Source organism: Phoca vitulina, unplaced genomic scaffold (assembly GCF_004348235.1).
Source record: "Phoca vitulina isolate PV1807 unplaced genomic scaffold, GSC_HSeal_1.0 scaffold20, whole genome shotgun sequence".
Classification (NCBI taxonomy): Eukaryota; Metazoa; Chordata; class Mammalia; order Carnivora; family Phocidae; genus Phoca; species Phoca vitulina.
Window position 1 is genome coordinate 22743445 of NW_022589723.1, and position 8368 is coordinate 22751812.

At 39.5% G+C, this 8368-nt stretch overlaps 2 pseudogenes; both read left to right on the forward strand.

Moving 5' to 3' along the window:
* Positions 1-1526: 1526 nt before the first annotated feature.
* On the forward strand, positions 1527-3104 carry LOC116640529 (annotated as a pseudogene).
* A 2413-nt stretch (positions 3105-5517) lies between these two features.
* LOC116640867 lies at positions 5518-5625 on the forward strand (annotated as a pseudogene).
* Positions 5626-8368: the final 2743 nt, after the last annotated feature.

Genomic DNA, 8368 nt, shown 5'->3' on the forward strand with positions numbered 1-8368 from the left:
ATTTTATATAACTGGCATCTGTACTATAAGGAAATGCCATCTAACTTAATCACAATAAAATCCAGACCTAACAACAGACTTAAAAGAATAATATCCACATGGCCAAGAGCATCTAGAGCTGCAGGGTCTTTTGTTAATTACTACCCGTGAGCACACTGACCTAAATATGATTAACAGATCTTTAATATTTCTTAGTGCAGACAAGAAGGTCAGAATGTTTAAACAGGAATGTTTAAAATTGCTAATTAATAAGGCAATTCTGTTCGAAAGAGGGTGAATTCTGTTATAAGAAAGTCCCTTTTGTTCTGCTGGATACCTAGATAGGTTTGGATATGCAAAGTGAGCCTAGAGCAAAATTTGGGATTGAAAAGTTGAATTGTTCCGCATGTAGAGGCAGAGGAAATTGGAATTCCTGACATACTCTTTGAATGTAGGGGGGTCGAGGAAAGAAAGAAAAGGATGACATGAACTGGGGAGAAATGGAGAGGGAAAAAAATACCTTAGTTTGCACACTTCTTTAAGAATAAGAGTGTTTAAGATTCCTTGAAATTGTTTGCAATTTTACAATGTAAGCCCCATATCCATCCCCCCAAAATATTCAAACAAGGTTACTAATAATTTCATGTATGTGTGTGTATGTGTATTTCAAATAAAGAAGTTGTGTTTCACATAAAAGTCGGTATGATGTTTAACAGACAGCATATAGCTCAACATATGCTAGAGAGTAAGATGAGCCACAAACTGAATCATTGCTAGTGGTAGACATATGAACCTGAATAAACCTAGAATTTCTAGAAAGCAATTTAGAGGAGTGCTTTGTATTTCTACAGATCCTGGAATAATGGGTTCAAGACACTGTCAGCATAATCTCATGAGCAAGGGAACTCTAATTAACACATGGCTTACACAAGACTTTACTAAAGCTAAGAAATAACAAACGCACGGTGTAACACTAAAATAGACTTTCTGGTTATGGTTTGCTCACAAAGACTCCCAGTCCTCTCTGTTCAGTTGACTCCATCTTAGATATATTGTTCAGGGGACTATACCTGGATATCTACTGTTCCAGTTAAGAGACTTTCTACTCCAAATAACAGAAAACCAACTCCAAAGCTTAAACAGTGAAGTTGGCTCACATAACCAGAAATCTAGACGTATTCAGACTTCAGGAACAATATGATCAAAGCTCTTACCCTATTTTCTTGTAGTTGTCTCAGCTCCATCTGCCTCCAATTTTTAGGTTCTGTTCTGACTGACTTCTCTTAAATCACAAAACGGCTGCCAACAAGCTTCTTTGCCTGCATTCAATATAGATGAGTAAGAATGACTTTCCATCAGTATCACTCAAAGGAAGAAGTTTCCTAAAAGCTTCAATAATTCAACTTTCATTTGTCACACACCATCTTTGGGCTGATCCATGGTGGATGTTTGTTTTGAGGGCAGCTGACCTGCAGCCTGCGTACCACGCACCGCCTCCTGTGGAAGCCTGAGTGGGCCATGCAGCTTTCTCCCTTTGTCTCATAACCATGTCCACCAATGAGAATGCTAATTCATTAGCTGCTCACTGTAACAGATTCAAGAACAAGGGGAAAGACAGTACAGAAATGAGGCAGCGTTGAACAGAAGTTAAGGTGGAGCTAAAGAAAGCCAAGAAGGATGACCAGATGCTGAAAAGGAAAAATGTAAGCTCATTTCCTGATGAGGCTACTTCTCCACCACAGGAAACCGCAACAACCAGGGCACTGTAAATTGGTCTGTTGATGACATTGTCAAAGGCATAAATAGCAACAATTTGGAAAGCCAGCTCCAGGCTACTCAATCTGCTAGGAAACTCCTTTCTAGGGAAAAACAGCCCCCCATAGACAACATAATCCAGGCTGGTTTGATTCCAAAATTTGTGTCCGTCTTGGGCAGAACTGATTGTAGCCCCATTCAGTTTGAATCTGTTTGGGCCCTCACTAACATTGCTTCTGGGACATCAGAACAGACCAAGACTGTGATAGATGGAAGTGCTATCCCAGCATTCATTTCTCTGTTGGTATCTTCCCATGCCCACATCAGTGAAGAAGCTGTATGGGCTCTAGGAAATAGTGCAGGTGATGGTTCAGTTTTTCGAGACTTGGTTATCAAGTATGGTACAGTTGACCTGCTGTTGGCTCTCCTTGCAGTTCCTGATATGTCATATTTAGCATGCGGTTACTTCCATAACTTTACTTGGACACTTTCAAACCTTTGTTGCAACAAGAATCCTGCACCCCCGTTAGATGCTGTTGAGCAGATTCTTCCAAACTTAGTTCATCTCTTGCATCATAATGATCCAGAAATATTAGCAGACACCTGCTGGGCCACTTCCTACCTTACTGATGGTCCAAATGAATGGATTGAAATGGTTGTGAAAACAGGAGTTGTGCCCCAACTTGTGAAGCTTTGACTGAATTGCCCATTGTGACTCTTGCACTAAGAGCCATGGGAAATATCGTCACTGGGACAGATGAACAGACTCAGGTTGTAATAGATGCAGGAGCAGTTGCTGTCTTTCCCAGCCTGCTAACAAACCCCAAAACTAATATTCAGAAGGAAGCTATGTGGACAATGTCAAACATCACAGCTTGTCACCAGGACCAGATACAGCAAGTTGTGAATCATGGATTAGTCCCATTCCTTGTTGGTGTTCGAAGGCAGACTTTAAAGACACAAAAGGAAGCAGTATGGGCTGTGACCAACTATACATGTGGTGGGACAGTTGAACAGATTGTATGCCTCATTCATTGTAGCATAATAGAACCATTGACGAACCTCTTCACTTCAAAAGATACCAAAATTATTCTGGTTATTCTGGATGTCATTTCAAACATCTTTCAGGCTGCTGAGAAACTAGGTGAAACTGAGAAATTTAGTATAATGATCGAAGAATGTGGAGGTCTGGGCAAAATTGAAGCTCTACAAAACCATGGAATGAGTCTGTATACAAAGCTTCATTAAACTTGGTTGAGAAGTATTTCTCTGTAGAGGAACGGGAAGATAAGCATGTTGTGCCAGAAACTACCTCTGAAGGCTATACGTTCCAAGTTCAGGCTGGTACTTCTGAGACCTCTACGTTTTAGATTGTATAGCTGAGGCAGAAAGTTGTTTGTTGTGTTTGGTAGAAGTTTGTCTTATTGTTTCTCTACTAAGAACTCTTTTTTTTTTTTAATTAATTAATTTATTTATTTGACAGAGAGATAGAGAGCACAAGTAGGCAGAGTGTCAGGCAGAGGAGAGGGAGAAGCAGGCTCTCTGCTGAGCAGGGAGCCCGATGCGGGGCTCGATCCCAGGACCCTGGGATCATGACCTGAGCCGAAGGCAGCTGCTTAACCAACTGAGCCACCCAGGCGCCCCCTAAGAACTCTTTTTAAATGTGTTTTGTTATTGTAGCACTTTTTATAATGAAACTACACTTGACCAGTTCCAAACTGGACAACCTGTATGAGGCTTATCCTCTCAGTGGGTTTCTTATTTCTAGGTGGACTCTCCTATCTTGCAGTGTCCTGTAAATAAAGATTAAATTCCACCTTTTTCTTTAAAAAAAGTTTTTTTTTCATTTGTTACCATTGGTACATTCCCATTTCTAAACCATTTGCTGGCCAGGGACAGGATTACCATGATTAGCTTATTTTAACCAATCCTTACTTTGTGAGCCAAGGATGTAGTCAGTTTTCTCCAAGTCACAAAGGCTGTGTAGGATAAGGACCAGTACCAGGACAAAACTGGAAATCAATGAGAAAGGAAGCTTGGCAAATGGATCACGGGTAGACACCAAGAATATCCACTGTCTATATTTTCTTATCTTCCTTAAATTCCTGCACTACCCTTTCCCTTGCTTTTTGTAATCCAATTGCACTGACCTTTCAGATCTTCAACATGCTTTGCCCCGTCTCATTCTAAGGTCTATTGCTCAGGCTATCCTCTCTGTCGCTCTCTCTCTCTCTCCTTCTCCCTCTCTTTTTTAAGATTGATATTTATTTATTTATTTATTTATTTATTTATTTATTTATTTATGAGCACAGGGGGAGGGGGAGAGGGAGAGACTCCAAAGCAGACACTGCCCTGAGCACAAAGCCAATGCTGGGCTTGATCTCACAACCCTGAGATCATGACCTGAGCTGAAACCAAGAGTTGGAGGTTTAACTCACTGAGCCATCCACTCAGGTTATTCTCTTAGCCTAGAAGTCTCTTCTCTCACACCATTCTTGGTTAAATAAATCTCATCTGTCTGCATTCCACTTAAAAGTCACTCCTTTGGTAAAGCCTTCCCTCAGCCTCATACTAGCTTACGTGCTTCTTCTTCCAACTTTAACTTAGGCAAAAAGAAAATACAGTCAATTCTTGTCATTCATGGTAGTGATGTTCTGTATTCTCTAAAGTTGCCACAAACACTGAATTAGTGATTACTGAACCATCGCTCTTAGGGATAAGCCTTTAGATTCCAGGAGTTCTGATCACAACATTTTCATTAACCAACCAATATATTTTCTTGTTTTATGTGTGTTTCTGTTTAAAGACATTTTACTGGGACACCTGGGTGGCTCAGTCAGTTAGGCGTTTGCCTTTGGCTCAGGTGATGATCTCAGGGTCCTGGGATCGAGCCCTGCATTGGGCTTCCTGCTCAGTGGGGAGTCTGCTTCTCCCCCTCCTTCTGCCCCTCTCCCCTGCCCCCTGCTTGTACTCTCTGCTCTCTCTCGTACGCTCTCTCTCTCAAATAAATAAAATAAAAATAAAGACACTTTACTTACTGTATATTGTTGATTCACTGACATAGAACTCACAGCCAACAGCACTATAACAGATGCCTAAAAACTACAAAAATATGTATTTTCTCCATAAAGCACATCACAACCTTCTTGAACTTAGGGACACTACCCCAAACTTCAGCACTTCCCTTGTGGGCCATTTTAAAAAACAGTGAAATCACCCACAAAAAGCACAAAAATGGGAAAAACATGGTACCACTGGCACAAAAATACACATATGGAACAGAATAGAGAGTCCAGAAATAAACCCACTTTTATAGTCAATTAATCTATGACAAAGGAGGCAAGAATATCCAATGGGAAAAAGACAGTCTCTTCAACAAATGGTGTTGGGCAAACTGGACAGCTACATGCAAAAGAATGGAACTGGATGACTTTCTTACACCTTACACAAAAATAAACTCAAATGGATTAAAGACCTAACTGTGAGACCTGAAACCATAAAATTCCTAGAAGAAAACATAGGCAGTAATTTCACCGATTGATAGAATGTGATATGATAGATCAAATGATAGAAACATTTTTCTAGATACGTCTCCTAAGGCAGAGGAAGCAAAAGCAAAATTAAACTATGGGAACTACACCAAAATAAAAAACTTTTGCACAGTGAAGGAAACCAACAAAACAAAAAGGCAACCTACTGAATGAGAGAAGATATTTGCAAATGATATCTCTGATAAGGAATTAATATCTGAAATATATAAAGAACTTATACAACTCAACACCAAGCTTTGCGCAGTGGCAGTATCATAGCCAATGAGGTTTATCCGAGGCGTGATTATTGCTAATTGAAAACAACTCAACACCAAAATAAATAAATGAATAAATAAATAATCAATCCAATCAAAAACCAGGCAGAGGACCTGAATAGATATTTTTCCAAAGACAATATATGGATAGCCAACAAACACATGAAAAAATTCTCAACATCGCTTATCATCAGGGAAATGCAAATCAAAATCATAATGAGCTATCACCTTACACCTATCAGAATGGCTAAAATTAAAAAAGTACGAGAAATAACAAATGTTGGTTATTTGTTATGGAGAAAAAGGAACCCTAGTGCACTGTTGGTGGGAATGTAAGCTGGAGTAGCCACTGTGGAAAACAGTACGAGGTTTCACAAAAAGTTAAAAATAAAATTACCATATGATCCAATAATTCCACTACTGGGTACTTACCTAAGGAAAACAAAAACACTAATTTGAAAAGATATATGCACCCCTGGGTACCTGAGTGGCTCAGGTGTTAAGCGTCTGCCTTCTGCTCAGGTCATGATCCCAGGGTTCTGGGATCCAGTCCCACATCAGGCTCCCTGCTCAGCGAGGAGTCTGCTTCTCCCTCTGCTTCCCACTCCCCCTGCTTGTGTTCCCTCTTTCACTGTCTCTCTCTCTGTCAAATAAATAAAATTTTTAAAAATCTTAAAAAAAAAAAAAGATGTATATATACAATGGAATACTACTCAATCATAAAAAAGAATGAGATACCGCCATTTGCAAAAACATGGATGGATCTGAGGGTCTAATGTTAAGTGAAATAAATGAATCAGAGAAGGACAAATACCATATGATTTCACTCACAGGTGGAATTTAAGAAACAAAACAAACTAACAAAAAAAGAGACAAAAAAATAGACTCTAAATACAGAGAACAAACTGGTGGTTGCCAGAGTGGGGTGGGGGGATGGGTGAAATAGATAAAGGGGATTAAGAGTACACTTATCTTGATGAGCACTGAGAAATGTATAGAATTGTTCAATCTATATTGTACACCTGAAACTAATGTAACACTATATGCTAATACTGTACGTTGAATTAAAAAACAACAAAAAAATGAAACAAACAAAAAACCCATGGTACTAAATAGATCTTGACAAGGACACTTATTTACAATTTGAGAGCTGAAATCAGAAGGCAGAGTGTGTCCCTTGTTTGACCTCAGCTGGGAACACCCATATCAGTCAACTCAATTTTTTTTTTTTACCATTTTGCACATATACATGCGAATTATTGATTTAGGTATTACAAATAACTTTTAGCAAGTAGGCAAATTTGCAAATAAAGAATCTGTGAATAGTGATGATCAACTGTACATTGTTTGATAAACTTGGAAAGTCCAAGAAGGTAAAGAGGATGTCAGACATGATTGGATCTAAGAATTCTAAGTCTGTCTTTCTTTCTCCATCCATCTCCTGCCTTTTCTTGGCTTCATTTCTGAAAAGGCTCCCTCTACCTGGTAGACCAGCTGCTAGTAATTCCAAGTACATAATTCGCAGTTTACCCACAAACTGAAAAAAACAAACAAAACCCCTTAACTCCCACATGCTATGTATTTAATCTAAGGGATGATTCAGTTGGTCCTTCTTGCACCTTTTCCCCCCTTTTGGCAGGAGACAATGTGTCAGCCTCACCTGATCCACACGGACAAGGCTCCTCACTGGAAAGGGGGCTCTGGGATCCCAAAAAGAAAATGGGCTCAGGTGGGTAAAATTAACAGGGGTTAATCATAGTTGACACATTTTTAGAATTCCCTGCAATGAAAAATGAACATTCTTTTAAAAGTATAATGTTTAAAAAGTATAATTTTAAAAATGGTAGATATATTCACTTGGCACACCACTTGACATATGTTCCACATGAAGCAGGCACAGTTCCAAGCACTTACATCATTAACCCCTGAGGTAGGTCTTATTCTCATTCCATTTTATATATGAGGGAACTGAGGCACAGAGAGGTAGAGTGAAGCATTCCCAAGGCTACATGGCTAGTAGGCAGTGGAGCCAGGATTCAAACCTAGCTAGTCTTTCATCTACCACTGAATGTTATCTCTCTTATAAAAATCAGAAAAGAATACAGAGACAACTATGCATCTGGATCAAATATATCTTGATATTTTGCCACTTTTACTTAAGAGCACTCTCTCTAAAATATACAACTGGGGCACCTGGATGGCTCAGTTGGTAAGCATTGGACTCTTCATCTCAGGGTTGTGAGTTCAAGCCCCCTAGGGGCTCCACGCTGGCGGAGCCCACTTAATAGGGGCTCCTGGGTGGCTCAGTCGGTTAAGCGTCTGCCTTCGGCTCAGGTCTTGATCCCAGGGTTCTGGGATCGAGCCCCGCATCGGGGTCCCTGCTCCGGGGGGAGCCTGCTTCTCCCTCTCCCACTCCCCCTGCTTGTGTTCCCTCTCTCGCTGTCTCTCTCTCTAATAAATAAATAAAATCTTAACAAAAAAGAATATATCAATTATTGTTTCTAAATTACATATAAATATATCCTAGTTTACAAATTCTTTTGCAACTTGCTTTTTAACTTAACACTGTATTTTTTTTAAAGTATACAAGTTGATACATGAAACTCAGATTTATTCATTTTAGCTGTTGTTTATTATTTCGCTGTATGAATGAGAGTTTATCTGCTCCACTGCCAAGGGAAAGTTAGAATAATTCTGCCAATTTTTATTTATCTACTATTTTAATTTCTATAATTTCATAGTGCATCTTGTCATCTGGATGTAGTGCAAGTCCCCCTCAAAATATGTCTACTGTTTTTAGGCCTGTACTCTTCCATCAGAATTTTAGGG